The following is a 21,988-nucleotide window of genomic DNA, read 5'->3' on the forward strand; positions in this document are numbered from 1 at the left end:
GAGTGGATAACTGAAAGAGATCTCACTCAAAGTTCCTATCTCAAAGGAAGCCTCCTCTAGCTGGGGCAGAACCTTCTTGTGAACTCTATATACCTCTCTCTCAAAGGAAAATTTTATGTTTATTTTTGTGATTATTTTAGATTCTTAAGTATGGTGAATCTATCTTTTGCTCACTAGTTTCCATCTTTTGACTTGATTCCTTAAATCAAGTATAATCACAAAGCAAGATGTTGAGTTTTTTTATTATTTAAATGTGAGTGACAATCCCAGGTGACCTATTGCCCAAGATCTATGACTTTCTTTGGGTGAAAGTCTACCAAACATTTACCATTTCTCTATCTTAGTTATCATATTTGCAATATTCTTTTATCTCACTGAGTGACTCTATGTAAAATTTTAATGCTACTAAACATATTAGTATACAATTTTATTAGCTAATATCTGGTTATTAATATTTTAATACCTTCAACTACCTGATAAAGATTAAACTGTTTAATGATCTCTTATTTCTTATGCATATCCAAAATTTTGTTTTTATAATTGCGCTGATTATGTTAGAAAATACAAGGTCTGATTATGCCTGTTCCAGACATTATGAAAATTCATTTTAGGGTTTCCTAATAACCTCTTTTAAGATATGATAGTAAGAACATGGACCTTGGAGACAGAAATTCCTAGATTTAAATCCTGTTTGAGCCATTCAACATTTGTGTGATCTTGGGAAAGAAACTTACTTTTTCTAAGGCATATTATCTTCATAAGGTGTAAATCTAGAAGCTAATAATGTCCACCCAGTTCATAAGGTAGTTATGAAATACCCAGTAAAAAGTAGTTGCTTAACAAGTGATAAGTAGACACCTTATCTTGAGTCACATATAACAGATATGCTTTTAAATTTCATTGTGTCACCAAAAAATGTATAAAAGAATTGTACAGATTTACCATCTGCAACTACAAATGATAATAATTAGTATTAAGACAACAAAAGTCAAATTGTTTTTGTGCAAAAATCCTTCCCAATAAATATTTAGCCATACATTTTGAAAGATACATGCTTAAACTTAAATATGCTAATGGGAGCTATCCTTCAAGTTCATCTTCTGATGGATCCTAATGTTAATGTCATTTCTGCAAACACTTTTCTGCTCATTTGCTTTCTGGAAGAATTCAAGGACTTGGAAGTAGGTCATTAACTGGGGAGTTGTTCCAAGGAAGTAGGGAAAAAAAAAGAAAAAAATGGCAATAGAGACTTTGTTATCACTGATACTCTGAGAGGGGTAGAAAATGCCTCCCTGGAATTATTACTCAGAGAACTGGAATCTGGAGCATTCATCTACTGGTTCCCATCATCACCTTTTGGATGAGAGCTGTCCCTGGGGGCACTCTAACTCCCCCTGCACTTCTGAGCTACCCTTACCCAAGGGCCAAGTAGGATGCCATGGCATTAGAGAAGACCCTGAAAGTGCAAACGTATACAGTATACTCTTAAGATGGAACAGCTCCCAGCACAAGTTGAATATGAGCTCATACAAAACTACCCACCTGGGCAATGGCTGAGGTTGGAGGTAGACCAAGGAGACATGGTGGGGGCCAATAAAGGCGTCTGCTGTAATACTCCTTGCACCTCTCAGATCTGCTCATACCTCACACGGAGCCCCACTCTGTCACAGATTTCTTGAGAGGTAGCTGAGAAATACTAACTAGTAATCAGGCTGTAATTAATAGTCATCATCTCCTTATTCTCTAGTCTGTTCTAGATTTTCCTCACTTCTGCCTCATCTTCAGCTTGCCTAGGGTGCTTATCTGGTGGGATGACCCAGACCTTCACCACTGAGGAGTCTATGCCCTTGGTTCTTTGTTCTTTGCCAGGCCTTGGTTTTTGCAATTGTCCATCAAGTCATTATCATGCCTGGCAGTACCAAGAAACACTCCAGTGAATCCGAGTTCTAGACATAATTTTCCCTGTTTCCATATGTAACAACAATTCCATTGCCTCCTGAGAGAGGACAGATCAATTATCCCTGCCAGTTGTAGTACTCCTTTCTACGTCTCCTGGTCCCTTGGCATGAGAACCCCTAAGTGACCAGGCGGCAGTTTATAGTTTCAGGTTCAATGGGTCACTTACTGTATCTTTTGTAGGAAACCTTTCTCGTACCCCATCCCCCAGGAACCAGGATCTCCAGCCTATCAGAGCCCACAGGAATGAGAAACGTAAAGTCTGCAAATGATTCACTGGAAGTGATGGGAGAACATCACTTGGCAAGTCAAGAATCCTGAAAAACAAAAAACATTTCTTAGCTTATCTTGACCTGCAAGAGTCCTAGAATTCTTATTTTGAACTAAAAAGGACTGTTCAGTAACAAAAAGATAAATCATCATATAATTCCACTTATAGGTGGTACCTCAAATTCTTAGAGACAAAAAGTAGAATGGTGGTTGCCAGGAGCTGGGGGAAGGGGGACAATGGGGAGTTACTATTTAATGGGTACAGCATTTCAGTTTTGGAAGATGAAAAGGGTTCTAGAGATGGATGATGATAATGGTTGCACAAGAATATCAATGTACTTAATACCACTGAACTGTACAATTGAAAATGGTTAAGAGGCAAATTTTATGTTATGTATATATATATATACATATATATATATATTTTGTGTGTGTGTGTGTGGTACGCGTGCCTCTCACTGTTGTGGCCTCTCCTGTTGCAAAGCACAGGCTCTGGATGCACAGGCTCAGCGGCCACGGCTCACGGGCCCAGCCGCTCCGCGGCATGTGGGATCTTCCCAGACCGGGGCACGAACCCGTGTCCCCTGCATCGGCAGGCGGACTCTCAACCACTGCGCCACCAGGGAAGCCCTATGTTATGTATATTTTACAACAATTTTTAAAAATGGGGGAGGAAAAAGAACTGTATACTAGTCTTCTCCAAGTACCTTTGTGGAGTCGGTTGAGAACTCAGCTACCTTGGGATTAGAAAGCATTAATGTGAATCTCATCTTCACCACTTCTTAATGAATGACCTTTGGAGTGCTGTAACTATTTGAGACTTTGCTTCTTTTAATATGTAACGTGGAAATAATAATGATATCTACCTCACAGTGCTCCTGTGAGAAGGTTTTGTAAGAGAGAATTTTTAAAATAAATTCTAAAGCTCCCTACAATCACGAAGTATTTCTAATATCATAAATAATGATGATGATAAAAAGTTCAGCTCCAGGAAATTCTTGACTTTATTTTAAGCTGTACATTCTCACATTATACATTGATAGCTTCTGATCACCTTCCATATGTCAAGTGTAAACTTTCATTACCCCAAAGTGATCACTTTCAGCCTGGGAGTCTACTTTCCTCTATGACCAGCTTAGACTTTATGGTGCAAAATTATGCTTGCTATTTTGCAAATATCCTCTATTCCCAAGATGTTCATGTGGAAAAAACTCTACTCATTTAAACCTGAGATGCTGAACATGCTGAAGAGAGCACCCAACCAAGACAGGCTGGTTTCTAGGGAGGCCCTAACATAGAGACCTCCACTAAGGTCGTACAGGATGTGGTTTAACTTTCCAGATCCATGTCACTTCCCACTTAAACACATCACAACCTTCTATCACCAGCTGTTTTTATTTAAGGGATGCATTTGGCTTGGGAGGATGTCATCTATTATATGATGCTAGAGTGGAGCTGGGCACTTCACATGTTGAATATCAACCCATTAAGAGGAGGAAATCTTGATGGTAAGACAGACATTGGGCACTAATGACTCTGACCTTGATGAGGATGTTCATAGATTTCTATCCTTCTTACAAACTCATGATTGCTACTTTCTCAATCACCTCCACTATGTTTTACAAAAATAAACAAGTACTACATTAGAAATAAGCCTATTCCTAAGACACTTTCACCTTTTTCTTTCTTTGTTTTAATTCATGAAATTTGCTTTAACCTAAGAACAGGGTACGGGGGTGGGGAGGGTTATGTAAAGAAACAGTGAAATGTTTCTTCCCCCATGCCGTAAATAATCTTGGTCATACTTCCGGCCACTACAGCATATCTATCGCTTTGAACCTGCTGGGGGAAGAGGAGATGAGGATGAACAAGACAAGGGGAGAGAGAGAGCAGCATTCTTTTTCTCTTACTCCTTCTGATTGCAAGTACAGTATGTAATAACAACAAATTACCAATAATGGAGGAAGAGAGCAATGATAAGTGGAAGATGGGGGCAGTGCGGAAAGAGGAAGAAAAGGAAAGACATGCATTGCTCATTCCTTTGTGCCTGTATTAGTTTTCTATTGATGCCATAACAAATTACCATAAATCTAGCAGCTTAAAACAACACAGACTGATTATCTCAGAGTTCTGGGAGTCAGATAGCTTCTCTGGGTCCCATAGTGCTGAAATCAAGGCATTAGCAGGGCTGTATTCCTTTCTGGAAGCTCTGGAGAGAAGTCTGTTTCCAAGCTCACTTGGTTGTTATTGGAATTCAGCTCCACACAGTTGTAGGACTGGAGTAACTGTCTCCATCGTAGCTGTTGTCCAGGGGCAGCTTCTGGGGGCTGCCACATTCCTTGGCTCATAAATGTTACACTTCAGATATCTCTGACTTCTTCTGTCACATCCCTCTAACTGATGTAACTGATATTTCTACCTTTCTCTTCTGCTTCTCAGGGTCCATCCAGGTAACCCAAGACAATCTATTTTAGGGTCAGCTGGTTAGTAACCTTAATTACATTTGTAGAGTCTCTCCTAGATTGCTCTATAGAGCAATGTCTAGATTAGTTTTCGGTGGATAACCAGGGAATGGGAGTCTTAAGGGGCAGCTTTAGGAATCTGCCTGCTTGTTAAAAGCCGTACTGAATGCTTGACATATATTATAGTATTTAATTATACTAAAATAATATAACCAGGGAGTAGGTACTGTTATCACTAACAACAATTGCAACAACAAAAATCCTCATTTTCTTTGTTTCCAGATTAGCCAACAATAGCTATCAGGCTTCTTTAATGTATCTATAACAGGATTTTTTTTTTATTTATGAAAAATAAACTCTTTAAAGGAAGTATCTGTTGCATAAGAAAGGTATGAGTATAACTGAGGTTATTTTGGATCCTTTTAAAGAAAATCTCAACTTGTCTTCTCTCTATGCTTATTTCCACAGTGTGGCCAAAAATCCTCACGCTCAATCAGTGCTCATGGCATCTCCATGGCAACACACCAGGGTACCTCTAGTATAAGGCCGTCTTCACTTAACAGCAGCATAAACAATTCACCTGATTATGGGCTATTAAGAGGCTAGACACAAGGATATGTGAGTAGAAAAAGAAACGGAGGCTTCTTTTAACATACTTTGTAATACATTTTGGCAATCCCTAATAAGCCAAGATGAGAAAGAAGATGCTGATAAAATGGTAAATAATTCTTCCAGGTGGACTTTGCAAAAATTCGAGAGCTTCTCAGCTTGCTGACTTTGTAGAAGTGCTTTTGCAAAATCCAGGATGGTTTTTCTCGGTACAAAGTGTAGATTTTGAAATATTTCTCTCTCCTTCTCCCTCATTATCCACCAAAAATTCCTTTTCTCCCCACATAAAACACAAAAGTGTTTCTCACACAAATGTGAGAAAGTTTATGATAACACTTGTATTATGTATATGTTATTTTAAGCCAAGAGAGAGAGAAAAAAAATAGTATATAATTGGGAATTTTATGTCAAGAACAGAGCCCAGAAAGGGAGCAGCTTTTTAAAATCGTCATTCATAATATTTCTTTAAGTCCTGAGAGACACCCCACCAACTGCCAGGTAAAGTAGCATTCACCTCTGCATTGAGACTTTGCAGGCAGACCCCTCATTGAAGGGTGTCTAGGCTGTCAACCTATTGAAATTTCTGTCTATATTCTCATTTTTTAAATACCTGGGAGAAAGAAAAGAAAACAAAATACTCCTGGGAGAAGAAATGTGTTAAGTCACATTAAAGCTAATGAGTTGTATCAAGCATAATATTTTACTATCTGGCTGTTCAGTTCCCCCACCCTCAACTACCTTTAAGCAAAAGGGGGTAAAACCACTTCCCTTTAGGTACACACCTCCGATACAGCCCCGAAGCTGACTTTTTGTACGTTTTTCCCCCAAGGGCATTCTTGCTGTGCATTTCACATTTTGGCTTCAACTTACTCCCTACCCTCCACCCCTCACCCTATATTCATACAGCATGCTTCACCTGTGGACAGCTTTCCTGAGGATAAATTTCAAGGATCTGGTTTACTTGACATTTGACCCCAGCATTGATAGTTTTAATTCAAATGATTCTCTCTTCTCTAATAATGACACAATTTTACCAGGAACTCATTAGCAAAATTATTATTCAACAAGGTTAACACTTTGATCTGACAGAGCACTAGAGAAAGGGCAGAATATTAAAAAAAGATAATACAGTCTTTCAATACCACAAGAAACTTCTGATAGTTAAGCATTGTATGGTGATGGCTTTACAAAGCGACTGGAGGAAGCAGTTTAAAAAGGCTGTTAGCATTCATGAGGGGTCCTATCAGCACGACCTGTTTTTCCTTTTGAAAATGAAATTAGATTTTATGTGGAAAGTTTAATGGCAGTTAGGACTTAGCCTATAAAGCCTACAAGGTAAGCAGTAAATCATATGCCTCAATGGGCAAGGGAGAGTCAAAAAGGCTATGAAGAAATTCTGAAGATGTTGTGACAGACACAACCTTGGCACAGTAAGAAGAGTATGGGTTTTAGGGTCAGGCAGAGTTTTCTCCCAGTCCTTACGTGGCAGCTTAACAAACTGATCACCTTGGCCAAGTTGCTTAACTTCTCTGGGTCTTGGTTTCTACAAGTACAGAACAGAGATAATTAGAAGGACATATAGTACGTTGTCCAAATTGGGATATTTTTAAGAGTGAAAGGAGGCGCTATTAATAGTTATCTCAGGACAACAAGAGTAAACCAGGACTATCCAGCAAGCCAGGATGTGTGGTTATCTTATCAGGATAATTAAAAATCAATGCCTCACACCACGGGGTTGTTGAGACAATTAATAAAAACAAAATACATAAAACACTTACAGGTAGTCAGCACTAGGTAAAAATTAGCCTCTTTCTATCCTGTCTCTTTTCTTCCCCTTCCTCTGGGGGATAAGAAAAACACAATTTGTGTGTGTGTGTTAAAATAAAGAATTAGAAGAATGCAATTTGTTCTTACTCGCTCTTACTTGTTACTTAGTGTTATTACTATGTAATGAAGAGATTATCTGACATCTGACACTATTTATAGCTCAATCTAACTGCCCACTAAAATACTGTAAACTAGAATATGTTTAAATTATTTTAACAGTATGTACTCCACAATCCACAAATTGAACCGTGCTCATTAAATGCGTAATTGAATAAATAAATCACTAACTCTTCTCTGCCGTAGGTCACTCTTTTTCTGCTTCTCTACCTTTTATTATGTATTAGTGAAGAGAGGACAGGATTTGGAGTCAAGAAAGCATCATATGCCTGGCTCTACCAGTTATGTGATACTGAGAAAGTCACTTAAGCTCTTTGAACCTCAATTTCCTTTTTTTGTCAAATCAGCAACAACTGATCTCTTTGAGATGATGGCTGGGAAATACCTAGTACTTCATTTGACATATAGCAACTACTGAATCACCTCCATTTTCTTCCTTCTTTCTTCTTCCCTTATGGTGTTCCCATTTGACTCCTGAGATTCAAAGCATCTTGACTCCCAAAAGGAAGCTTCTTAGAGGTTCCTGGTGCATACAGATGGGTTCCTGATCATCACACACTGTACTTCAGGTAAACTGGTCAGTCGTCAACTATCAAATGTGGTGATTTACAGTCACGTTTCAGAAATTTAATTATAAAAATACAGAAATAGAAATGTTGACACAAATCTTGGAATCCATTGAGAAAATTCAGAATCTTTTATACTTATCTGTAACCAGGAGAGGGCGGACTAAGATTGGAATATAAACTCCGGCCTTCACAAAGCTAAAACTATCAAATTTTCAATATAAGCAAACGCTGAACCCAAAATACCTAAATTATATAATAAATCCAGAAAAAGTTAAAAAAAAATCTGGATCTCAATCCAAATATTTAAATATGGAATAATTTATTTTTTTCAAATGCAATGCAAACTCTAATTTTCTTAACATGAAATTCTTTCTTTCTATGCATGTTTATAAAACAGCATGTCCACTCATATACTTGAATATACAAGTATTTAAAAGGTTTACCAATGTATTATTATATGTCATTTTTTGATGTTTAACTATGTTTGAGAATTGTGGAGGGTGGAGTCATTTTCCCCTCTGTTACATCCTCCTGCTAGTTTAACTTCTCCTGGCTGCTAAAGTTTAAGGGCACATTCCTAAGACTTTACAAATGCCCAAGTTTCTAGATTCTCATCAGAATTAGTCTTTTACCCATTTGTGGTCAAGCCAGACTGGCCCTTGTTTTTCCTAGTATCTATATCTGTCTATCTATCTATCTATCATCTATCTATCTATCTATCCATCTAACTATAATTTTACCAGTCAGACCTTGTAACCTATATATTGGTAGTTTATCAGAGATCAACCAGAAACTATGAAAACAATCATTGTTTCATGACTTATTTCCAGCATAGTTACATACACAACAGCAGGAATAAAAGATTACATCATGACTTGCTTCAAGCAGTTAACTTAGTGGAAGCAACAAAATGAGGAAAAGTTAATCTCCATTCAATCAATATTATAGCTTAATCATATTTTCTACAAGAAAGTAAAAATAGGGACTTGAGGGGATTTGAATATGATTCTGCCACTAAGTATCTGTGTGGCTCTTGTAACAGGATTTCTCTTATCTCAATTCTGAAATGAAAAGAATATTACTGTCCTATGGGACTCTTGTGCACATAAAGTGAAATAATATATGTGAAATATGAAATAATATATGAGATAAAATACGTGAAATTTCTTTACACAGTCCTGTAACACAGCAGCTCAATATAAATGGCTTTCTTGTTTTCTAATTTTATAAGAACCTCATCATTAAAGTTTGCATTTTCGTAACAACCACATACAGAAAACTCTATTAATCAGATTTCCATATCAAAGCTGTCTCATAAGTAGAATTGATAGTTGACTATATCATGATAGCACTGAGGCAATGACAAATTCTATTAAAACCTAACACTATTTTGAGCAGTTTATCAGGAATTGTGCATCGCAAGCTGGAGTTAATTCAATCAGCAGAATTTTTTGAGATAAAGTCCTCCTACTGCCACCCATGAAGGCATGAAAAGGCTACTTTAATTGACTCAAAACCACACAACTAGTGATCAACAGAGCAGATGTGTTTGACCACAAAAGCCAGAATTCTTTAACCATTGCCCTTTACTGCTCAAGTATATTATGAAACAGAAAGTTTGCTTAAACATTATTGGCAGTAGAGTTCCAGCTCTTAGTACATTTTAACAAATTGGTAAACGAATTGATTTTATATACATGCCACCTCTATTAATTTCACTAAGCTAAGCATCACGATTTCCAACCCTATTATTTCAGACAGAGGTTTCTATATTATCATTACAATGTTGTCCTAGAAAACAGAAGATCTAGTAAATAAGTAAACTAATAGTAAATTTATAAACTTATTGACATTGACACAATATATTCATGTATAAATAAGTGAGGGCATCCTCTTCATTCATTACTGGTTAAAATTCAGTAGAATTATTTGCAAAAATAGCCCATTTCGTTTGAATAATACTGAAAAGGAAAATACGTTCAGCAGTGAATGCTTCCCTGCCATCAACCATTATTAACTCTAGTAATGTGCTCTGCTCTATCAAGAATAAGTTAGTAGCTACCCAAAAGCAACTAACTTATTTCACTTATTCTCTAAAAATAATTTCTCTTTAATGAGCTACTTGTCAGGATAAAATACTCACTTGTTGCAGTGTGATCAAGAGCTTTTACGTGACCGAACCATCATGCCACACCTTATCATATGATCCTCTAGGAGTTTGGGCAAAAACAAATGCTTTGAATTCTTAATATTGGTCTTCATCTATTCCCCACTAAGCTCAAATTAGCTGGCAATCAATCCTTCTGACATGTAGATCAAAATTTCTGCTTTTCCACTTTTGGAAAATTTCTACCACATTTATGGGCTTTAGTGTTTCCTCTGTAAAGCAAGGTCCTTCCAGCATGTTGCTTGCTCCTGAGGCCCTGGCTCTTACCCGTAACTGAAAGCTGGGCATCCGACTTACATATTCTGCAGGTAGTTCAAATTTCCACTGTCTTCCAAGATAGAGATCTCAGACCCGTCTTCAATAATAACCCCCTCTCTCACTTCCCACGTACTTTTTATAATCGAATCCTGCAGAGTCTGTTTTTTGAGCCTATTTTCTTTATGTTCCTTAATTTCAGCCTTCATCATCTCTGCACTGTCCTTTTCTATTTTCCTCAGATGTCTCTTCTGGTTCATTAAATTCCTCTTCAGTTATGTCTAACCTGCTACTTAGCGTATTCACAGAGTTATTTTACTAAATATACTTTTATGTCTGTACTTGCCATTTGGTTTTATTTTTCAATCCTCCTGATTTTTTCCCAGAATATCATTCTGTTTGTTTTCTTTTTAAGTCTTTATTGAATTTGTTACAATATTGCTTCTGTTTTTTTATGTTTTGGTTTTTTGGCCGCGAGGCGTGTGGGATCTTAGCTCCCCAACCAGGGATCAAACCTGCACCCCCTACATTGGAAGGTGAAGTCTTAACCACTGGACCACCAGGGAAGCCCCCTTGTCATTCCGTTCTTTTTTTTTTTCTTATATATTTATTTATTTTGTTTATTTATTTTTGGTGCGTTGGGTCTTCATTGCTGCACACCGGCTTTTCTCTAGTTGCAGCGAGCAGGGGCTACTCTTCGTAGCGGTGCATGGGGTTCTCATTGCAGTGGCTTCTCTTGTTGCAGAGCACGGGCTCTAGGTGCACGGGCTTCAGTAGTTGCAGCACACGGGCTCAGTAGTTGTGGCTCACAGGCCCTAGAGTGCAGGCTTAGTAGTTGTGGCACAAGGGCTTAGTTGCTCTGTGGCATGCGGAATCTTCCCTGACCAGGGCTCGAACCCGTGTCCCCTGCATTGGCAGGCAGATTCTTAACCACTGCACCACCAGGGAAGCCCTATCATTCTGTTCTTGATTCAGAGTTTTTTCTTCCCTTCCAAGATTTCCTAGAAAATTTTGAACAAGCTAATTTTAAACTTTTTTTTCCAGGTTGTTCTGTCTCAAATTGTTAGATGTGAATCTTACACTTATTACATCTGCTGACCTTTTCATAGTAGTTCATTTTCTCATGTGATTGGAATTTTCTGACTGTAAGCTCCTCTTCAACAGTGCTGTTTTCATGAACCAAGAGTCTCAACGGGCCTACTTTGTGGAAACATTTCTATGGAATCACAACTCTCTTTTCTCTGCCAAGGCCCTTGTGGCTTCACCATTTCAAGACTGGTTTTTGGAGATCATTATACATATACATTCACATGCAGTTGTAAGAAATAATACTGAGAGATCTCATGCACCGTTTACTCAGTTTCTCTTAAAGGTAACAACTTGCAGAATGATAATAGAGTATCACAACCAAAATATTGACATTGATACAATTCACCAAGTTTATTGAGATTTTCCCTAGTTGTTGTACTCAGCTATGTGTTTGGTATATTATTTACATATACATGCATATATAAAATATGTACTTGGTTTTACGGTTTCATCATTTATATTTATATTGGTTTTGAGTTATATTTTATATGTTTGAGGTGTAGGTAGAGGTTCATTTCTGTGCTTATTGATGTTCAAATGCTCCAGCACCATTTTTTGAAAAGGCTATCCTTTCTCCCGTGAACTGTTTTTCACCTTTGTCAAAAATCAGTTGAGCATATTTGAGTGAGTCGGTTTCTGGTTTGTCTGTTTTGTCATATAGATCTGTGTCTGTCCCTCTGCCAACCACACTGTCTTGATTACTATGGTGAGCCTTATCATTAGGTTGAGTCATTCCTCTCATGTCATTCTTCTTTGTAATCATTGCTTTAGCTATTCTAAGTCCTATATCTTCCCACATAATTTTAAACATAAACTGGTCTATGTCTAATGAATAATACTATTAGGATTTTGATTGAAATTCTATTGAATCAATACATCAATCTGAGGAGAATTTATATCTTTACCATGTTGAGCTTTTCAATCCAACTAGGATATGTCCACTTATTTAGGTCTTCTTTGATTTCAGCATTTAAAGATTTTCAACATACAGAGACTGTACCTGTTTTAAGTATATATCTAAGTATTTAATTTTCTTTTGAATGTTTATAAATGTTATTATGTCTTTAATTTATGCTTCTACATCTTCATTGTTAGGATATAGAAATACCATTAATTTTTCTGTGTTATTCCTATATTGTACAACCTTACTGAACTCGCTTATTAGTTACAGGAGGGGTTTTGGTGTGTGGGGTTTCCTTGGCATTTTCTACATAGACAATAATTTTATCGTCAAATAGGGAAAGTTTTATTTCTTCATTTCTAACCCATATGTATTTTATTTCTTTTTCTTGCATTATTGCTCTCAGTACTATATTGTACTTTCAGTACTATCTTGAATTCAGAGTGGTGAGAGCAGACATCCCTGCCTTATTTCCTATCTTGCTCAGTTTTTCAAACCACGTATAAAATTAGGTGTGGATTGTTTTTGTATTTGTTCTTTAACAAGTTAGGTAATTTCCATCTATTCCTAATGAGCTAAGTTTTTGTTTGTTTGTTTGCTTTTACTTATCATGAATGGGTGTTAGACTTTGTCAAATGCTTTTTCTGTGTCAAGTGATGTGATCATATGAGTTTTCTTCTCTAACATGTTAATATGGTAGGTTACATGGATTGATTTTCAAATGTTAAACTAGCCTTGCACACCTGGAACAAATCCCACTCGGTCACAGTTTATTATTTTTTATACATTGTTAGATTTCATTTGCTAATATTTTACTGAAGATTTTTGCATCTAGGTTCAAAAGAGAAATTGTAGCTTTTTTTTTTTTGGTACTATATTTGACTGGTTTTGGTATCAGAGTAATATTAGCCTCATAAAATGAATTGTAAAGTCTTCCCCTCTTCTACTTTCTGAGAGAGATTATGTAAAATTGGCGTTAACTCTTCTTTAGACATTTGGTAGAATTCACCAGTGAAGCCATCTGGGCCTAGAGATTTTTTTAAAAGAGCTTTTTAATTATGAATTTCATTTCTTTACTGGTTATATGACTGTTCAGATTAACTATCTCTTTATGGCTGAGTTGTACTACTTTGAGTTTTTCAAAGAATGAGTCAGTTTCTTCCAAACTGTCAAATTTATGAGCATAATATTGTCTGTAATATTCTCTTATTATCCTTTTAAAGCTCTGCTGCATAAGGAGTGATGTCATCTATCTCATTCTTGATATTGTTGATCACTATTTTTCACTTTCTATTTTTATCAGTCTTACTAGAGTTTTATCAGTTTTATTGTTTTTTTTTTGAACAACTAGCTTTTTGGTTCATTAATTTTCTCTATTGTTTTCCTGTTTTCAATTTTATTGATTTCTGATCCGTATTATTTCTTATGCTGCTTTGGGTTTATTTTGCTCTTTTTCTAGTTTCTTGATGTAGAAACCTAAATTACTAATTTTAAAACTCTCTTCATTTCTCACATAAGCATTTAATGCTATAAATTTCTTTTCAGAACGGCTTTAACAACATCTCATATAGCATTTTGATATGCTGCATTTTCATTTTCATTCTGTTCTTTTTTGTTTTTGTTTCTGTCTAAACTTGCTCTTTGGCCCATGAATTTTTAGAAGTGTGTTGTTTAATTTACATGTGTTTGAAGATATTCCTATTGTCTTTCTATTGTTGTTCTCTAGTTTGATTTTATTATGGTCAGAAAATATACTCTACATGATTTCAATTTGTTGTCTTATATGGTCTATCTTGGCTACTCTTCCATGGAAGCTTTCAAAATCTAAATATTCTGCAACATCCCTGGTGGGGCAGTGGTTAAGAATCCACCTGCCAATGCAGGGGACATGGGTTTTGAGCCCTGGTCCAGGAAGATCCCACATGCCGTGGAGTAACTAAGCCCATGCGCCGCAACTACTGAGCCCACATGCCACAACTACTGAAGCCCACGCACCTAGAGCCCGTGCTCCGCAACAAGAGAAGCCACTGCAATGAGAAGCCTGCACACCACAACAAAGAATAGCCCCTGCTCACCACAACTAGAGAAAGCCCGTGAACAGCAACAAAGGCCCAACACAGCCAAAAATAAATAAATAAATAAATATTTTTAAAATAATAAATAAATATATATTCTGCTGTTGTTGAGTTAACTGCTCTATATATGTCATTTAGAGCTTCTGGTTGATTGTATTGTTCAGATCATCTATATCCTAGATAACTATAATTTTGGATTTGTCTATTTTCCTTTTCAGCTCTATTTATTTTTGCTTCATGATTTTTTTCTTCATGTATGTTGTTTGGTATGTATACAGTTAGGTTTGTTATGTCTTCCTGGTGAATTAGTCCTTTTATCATTATGTAATGTCCCTCCTTTTCTCTAGCAATTTTTACTGTTCTGAAGTCTACTTTATCAGATATGAAAAGTCCTTTTTAAACAATGAATATTGGCATGGTATATCTTTCTCTATCTTTTTATTTTCAGCCTACCCGTGGAGTTGAATTTGAAGTGTGTTTCCTATATAGCACATAGTTGGGTTGTTCATGAACACTTTTTATGTTCATTTCATCAGTGTAAAATCTCCATAACTTGTAGGTAATATTCATTAGGACCCCACATTGCTTTGCATACCTATTTGTTTTGCACATGGCACTTTTTCCATCTATGGAACTGAATACGTAGAATAAAAATGTCCTTCTCACATCTCCCAGGCCAGGAGATAGATTTTCTGGCCCCATTTTCATAGCTTGAGCAGCTCTTCAATGTTTCCAGCTTTATACAGATAGCTTAATTTCAGCTGTCTGTGTGCTTATGCCTAGAAACTTGCCCTTTCCGCCTCTTGCTGGTCCCAGTGCCCAGCAACAGGACTAGATCTGGTTTACATACTACTATGTGTTTTTGTGCATTTGGCCCCAATCACTGATAGTTCAAGATCACCTATGTTTCAAGAAATATTGTCATTTTATTCAGATTTCTCTGTGTTTTGAACCAGACAAATTTCTTTCCACATTATGCAGTCCACTAAAATGACTGTCTAAGTCTGAGACCTGATCCTCACTTGCCTCCCATCTGGGTTTTGCCTCCATGCTACGCACTTTCTATTTTATATGATTATTTAACCAACACTTATTTATAACACTTATTATGTGCCAGGCACTATTCTAATCAGAGGTTAACTCACTTAAACCTCACAATAACTTTGTGAAGTATGTATTTTTAGTATCCCCATTTTACAGCTGGGAAAACTAAGGCACAGAGTTGCAGTAACTTGCCCTAAAGTCATAGGGCAAGCTCTAGGCTCCATCCTTTTAACCACTATTCTCTCATACACACTACCTCTTGAGTTAATTTTCCAAAACATAGATCTAATTACAGAAAATTAAATTTAATTCCTTGGCTTACCATACAAATTCCTTCACATCTGTCTTCAACAAACTTTACCCGCTTCTTCATCCACCTCTCTCCCACCTCCACTTTGGCTGAACCATCACTGAAGGTTCTGGTCACTCTGAACTTCTTCATGAATAACCACTGCCTAAAATGACCCTCTTAATTTTCTTTGCCTGGTACATTTATACCCATTCTTCAAGTGTGAAATCAAAATTCCATTCTCTAGGAAGTCTTCATGGAGTATCCTTGGGTGAAGTTAATCACCATGTTCTTAAGCACTTCATTCATTTATTGTTACCACCCAGTTGCATTATGATCTGTTTACTTACATGCTGGGACAGTTTCTACTTGAGAGTAAAGTCAATGTATTATTCCTTTATAGTGTCTCTGTCATAATCCCATACAATACTAATAATCGGCAACTTTGAGCAGAGTATTTACAATGTGCAGAAATTTTCAGGGTTTTTATATGGGCTCTTTTGAATATTACTAACTCTTCAGAAGGTAAATATTTTCTACATGAGAAAACTGAGGGTCAGAAAAAGACACACAACAATTAAGCTGGAGAGACAAAATAAATATACAGATGGGGAAAAAGTTATTAATGTCCATGCAAAAGAGTTCAGTGATAAGGAACTTTTTGGAATTCTCTAAGCATCCGTACTTAGCAAAAAGTAATGAAAAAGCTATTTATAATCTGGAAATATTATTGAAACTGTCTTTTACAATATGCTTTTGAAATTTAATAATTCAGTCCAACAATAATACTAATAGAACACCAAGTAGGTATAAGGAATTAGAGCAGAAGGAAACTCCAAATAAAAATTATGATGCAAACCACAAAGTTCCTGTTTTCTGAATCTTGGGATGAGCATACAAGAATATTTACTGGGGAATAATGGCGTATCTCTGACATTAGAAGGACTGAGGACCTGAAGCTAGCTGTTTTACCAGAATCAGTAGCTGTTATGAAAGTGGCTTGAGGGCAAAGGCCTTATCTTAACCCCTCTGCACATGCAATATACATTGACATTAATAAAGGTGAGGAAAAAAGAAATCGCTGGAAGAGTTTGCCCAGTGTTCTTTTTTCTTCCCAGAATAACATCAAAAGCTCCTCTTGAAAGTCTGCAATTTATTCATTCATTCATGCTTTCCTTTGATAAATATTATATAGTCCCTACTTCATGCCAGGCACTGTTCTATATGCCAGAGACACAGGGAAAATGAGGCAAACAGCATCCTTGCTTATGCGACAGACCCACGTCCTCTTCCTTAGAGGTAAAACCTCCTGTAGTGGAAGTTCATCACAATCACATTAGAACTTTAATTTCTCCTACTTGTGCCTTTGCTTAATGAAAATCCTTAATGATCAAAGAATTCAACTAAGTTCCGAAAAGATCAAATAACATTTAAGTTGAGAATCAAGATAGTCAATAGAGCAAGGACTTTTTTTAAAAACTATGGCTTTTAAAACTGTGAACTCTGATATAATGTTAAGTTGTCATGCTCACACTTTCTGAAGTGACAAAAACAGCAAATTTGGGGAAACAGCTATAGAAAGAGAAAATCTGATTATGAGAGTGAGAAGTCTGCCTTCTTTACAAAGAAAGGGAATTTGAGAATGAGTGCCATTTGAATACCCAATAAGGATCATAGACAAATACACATAATATAAAAGGTGTGGTTTTGTCTCTGAATTACAATAATAATGTTTCCTTCCAAATAAAATGTACTTAGAGCAATTGATTTACCTAGCTAATTCTTCATTCCCAGGTGGTAACAAATGGCCTCCATCCCTCCTAGGATAGAATATGTTATACGTAGAACGCAAATGGTTGAAAGTTACTGGAGAATAGATGTGCCGCCAGAGTACCATTTATAGAACTGACTCACCATGTGTCCTTAGACACGCTGGGGAGTTTCCCTATTTATAACATGGGGTTCATAGAACTTGCCAGTAAGAATGTGTGAACCCTCAAGTAAAACTTAGTGCATGGCGCCCAGTGCTCAGAGTTACCATATTATTACCCAAATTGGAATTGGCTTTGTGACAGATTTCAAATACCAGAATCCTGCACAACAACTGCAACAAGTCTGTACATTCCTAGCAAACCTGACAGCACATTCAAAATCTTGGTGCATCTGGTTTTCCCTCAGGCAGCAGCTGCAGCTGCTCAAGTCGCTGTGGAATCTGAAGTGACAGCCCCCTCCTGGCTGGCAGTGTTGCTGTCATTCAGAAGAGAGATCACAGAGCCTAGATCCTTTCTGCCTTTGATGCACAGTTCACAGACGTCAGCAGGAGACCTGATGGCATGTCAGGCAAGAGATTAGAAACCTGCAAAGCTGGAATGCCTTCTCCTGCACATGGACATTCAACCATCCCTGTTGAGACTGGGCAGACCTAGAGATGATGGGAAAATGTATCTGAAACCTCCGCCTTCTTAGTTTTTCAACAAGAGGCAAGCAAACCCAAAAATATGGACTTTGGTGCTGACATCTATGGTTAAAAAAAAAAGTGAGACCGTATTTTAAATGGCTCCAGGGGTGGAGCAGGCGAAGTTTAAGAAAACATGAGCAGACTACATTTTTTTTTTTCCTCCTTTTTCTGCAACGTTTTTTCTACAACAGGATTTCCTGGTCACATCATGAGGGACTATGTAAATATGCCTCCTTTGACTTAGTGGTAAGAATCATTTCCTGTCAGGTTCTTTCAAGGAAGAAAAAAGACCAGACCCCCTAAACAGCCAAAAATAGAAAGGTACAAATTATCATATAAAATTGAATCAGGAAAATTTGTTGAGAGAGACAAGCATTATTCTATAATTTGTTCTTAACTTGGTTGCTTTTGCTTTGTTGCATTTTGTTTTGTATTGTTCTTTTGGTCAAACACACTACTTACATTATAATACACTGGTATTTCCATCTTATAAGCATTGCTCAAAATAAATTTCACTTCTTAAAAGGTTTAGGCTTTATATCATGCCCAGGGTGATTTATTGTTAAAAACACTTTCTCTCTCTCCATTCTTATTCCCCCACTTTTGTTTGGTTCATTGTGAAAGTAGGAAATCTTCAGCTGACACAGATGTGGGCATTTAGTTTAAGACAGAAAAATATTCCAAAATGTTTTTCCACACAAAAACAGAAAAAAAAAATAAACGCATGGAACAAGATGGATCATTTTTCTTCTTATCTAGATGATTCTCTCTCTCCTTCTCTCTCTCTCTATCTTGAACTTACAACATTTAATACTTCCATGTTAGCGCCATTCAAATCCTTTAAGCAGTAGCCTGAAGGTCTCAGCCATTTCTGCCACTTGAGGTGTTCTTGGTATTTCCCTCGCTCAAAAATTCCTTACAATTTTTCAGTTGTTCACTGCTTTGTTAGGCAAATGTCTTCTCTCTCTCTCTCTCTCTCTCTCTCTCCATCTCTCTCAATATATCTAGGGAGTCCTACTGTTAAATGAAACACTCTTTGGGAAAACTAGTGGTTACTAGTGGTTACCAGAGGGGAGAGCAGTGAAGGGAGGGGTAAGATCAGGACAGGAGATTAAGAGGCACAAACTACAAGGTAGAAAATAAATAAGGTACAAGGATATATTTTACAACATAGGGAATACAACCAATATTTTATAATAACTTTAAATGGAGTATATTCATAAAAATATTGAATCACTATGTTGTATACCTGAAATTAATATAATGTTGTAAATCGACTATACTATAAAAAAGAAATATACTTTTCTCAACAGTTTTTATGTGGAAGCTACTAGTAAGGTGTAGCTTCAACCACATGTAAGCTTCCCTTATTACTCCAAAGTCTGCTGCTATCAATAGGAGTCCATACTCTCCCTCTCCTTCTGTGACAAAACAGCTTCTTTAAGATGAGAGAGACACAAAATCTACACTAGGAATAAGTCATAAGGTTTGACCCAGAATATAATTTTCTGACTTGGGAACAGTCAGAAAACCACCTTTGAAAACTTTTCCTTCTATTCTTTTCCGGCCAAGTGTGAACTTTTAAAGCATTACAAAGTCCTAGGGCGATTAGATTCAATTCAGCAAAAGTTGAATGTGCGTTGAAAAAGAAAACCAGACACGTGAAACCTGGTTATAATTGGAAGGGAAATAGGTTGCAAAGCCTTGCATGCAGCCTTAGGAATGTGGAAAGAACTAGTAGTAGGGCCACAGTAGATGGAACTGATAATCCCAGACAAATAATCATCTTCTTACCTCAGTTACTTCATTAACAATGCATGAAACGAAAGTAAGAGCAGAGTCGCCTTTACATGACACACATCAAAGCTTAAATGAGGTAGTGTGCTCAAGAAGTGTGCTCTGGAAACAAGACCATGTTCTACAAATTTTAGTTGTTCTTACTAACTGTAAACATATGCCTCTGCCTTTTAAACACTGGCTTACAGAATCATATCCCCTCTGCTGTCATTAATCAGTGTGCACATCCTTTCTGCAATGAGAAGTCCTGATTCCAGAATTTTCTATGTGGTCCTTCATGCCCTAGGGTCAAGGCATTTTCTTGCCCTCATATTCAAGCACTATAAGAAAGGCTTTCAGTGATGTAGTTATAGGTGTAAGTCAATTCATTTTCTATTCTAATCTCAAAGTTTTTCTACCTGTAGTTCTCTCTGTCATTCCTTTACCTTAAGATGTTCCTACTGGCTTTTAGAACTGTTCCTCTTCTGGACTGTTCACCCTTTTTGACTATTTCTTATGCATTCCTTTGGGCATAGCTTTTCCTTCCTTTCACTGAGCTGAGTGCCCTCCAAACAAGGACTGCTGGTTATTTTCTTCCTTCCTTGAGAAAGCCCATCTGTTTCAGGTCTGTAGCCATCACTTTTTTGTGTGAATGGTTTACCCACTGACCCATGACCCCATCAAGTCCCACATTTCTTCCTGTTTTCTGATGGTAACACCCTCTGCCTACCCTCTCAATTGAAAAGAATAAACACTCAAGTCTCCATTTCCTCCCAAGTTTTGTCCAGTCTCACAAACAGGACCCTTCTCAATTGCACTAACTCTATAGAATCATCTCTTCATTCTCTTCTGTCTCCTAGAAGCTTTTTTTTCCCCCCTATCACACTTAACCAGTTGCCAGATTCTGCTGTTATTTCCTCTGTATTATCTTGGAAATCTGCTGCTTCCTCTAAATGCAGCAGATACCTGAATCAGATTTTCTTGTCCTTGACTACATTGGCTCTCATTTTCCTACGTGCCACAAGTTCTCATTTTCAAAGTCTTGAATTTTTTTTGATTATCAATTAGTATCACCTTTTCACCCATTTATTTGTTCACATTTTCCTCCAGGCTTTCTTTTCATTCTGTACTCAGTTCTATTTCATTTGTACTTGGTTTGGAGACCTTCCTCCAAAACATTCTGCAAACGTTATCTGTCTTCTTCACCATCCTTTCCTTTACAACCCAGTTGAAAGACTTTTCAGTACTTCATAACTCACTTGATTTGTAGTCTGCAGATAGCATCAGTGTCCACACCTCCAGGGCTACAATTAGCCCAGATCAGCATCATCCAAAAAACTTCCTATGATGATGGATATGTTCTATACCTGCATTCTTCAATATGGTAACCATTAAACACATGTGAGACTACTGGACACCAGAAATATGGCTAGTGCATCTGAGGACCTGAATTTTAAATTTTACTTGTTTTTAATTTAAACAGCATGTGTGGCTAGTGGCTACTCTACTGGACAACACAGCCTAATTCTAGGCCCTCAGCTATCAAATGATACTATGAGAGTTCAACCCATTAAACACAATAAGCTTCCTCAAGGACCTGGGAAAATACATGAGACTTGAAAATATTATTACAAAATAACAATAAACCGCAAATTCAAAATTAATAAATTTTGAAAAATATTAAATATAAAAATATTAAATATTGCAAAACATATTGTGTCGGTTTTAAAAAATCATTTAAGGACTCAAGAAAATTGCATTGCGTTTCCACAATAATTTGTTTATTTTTTCGTCTTCACAAGAATTCCAAGTATACATAATAATCACCAAGAAATCAAACCATAGCCAGTTGCAAATTAAATGAGTTTCTCATGGCCAAATTCTATGAAAAACAAAACTATAAAAACCTAAAATTTTTACAGCAAAAATTAATATTTAATATGTACTTTTAAAATATGTTTGATATGATATGAGATGGGGCCTCTACAAGTGTGTCTAGTCCACGTTGAAAAGTAACCTACTGACCTGCCTAAGTACAAGTAGTTTCCGAACCATTCACCCAGTCTCTCTACCCCTTTATCCAGGCCCATCCTCAACATTTATAGGACAAAGCAGAGCATAAAC

Source organism: Monodon monoceros, unplaced genomic scaffold (genome assembly GCF_005190385.1).
Source record: "Monodon monoceros isolate NGI ecotype Baffin Bay Population unplaced genomic scaffold, NGI_Narwhal_1 Super_Scaffold_15, whole genome shotgun sequence".
Lineage (NCBI taxonomy): Eukaryota > Metazoa > Chordata > Mammalia > Artiodactyla > Monodontidae > Monodon > Monodon monoceros.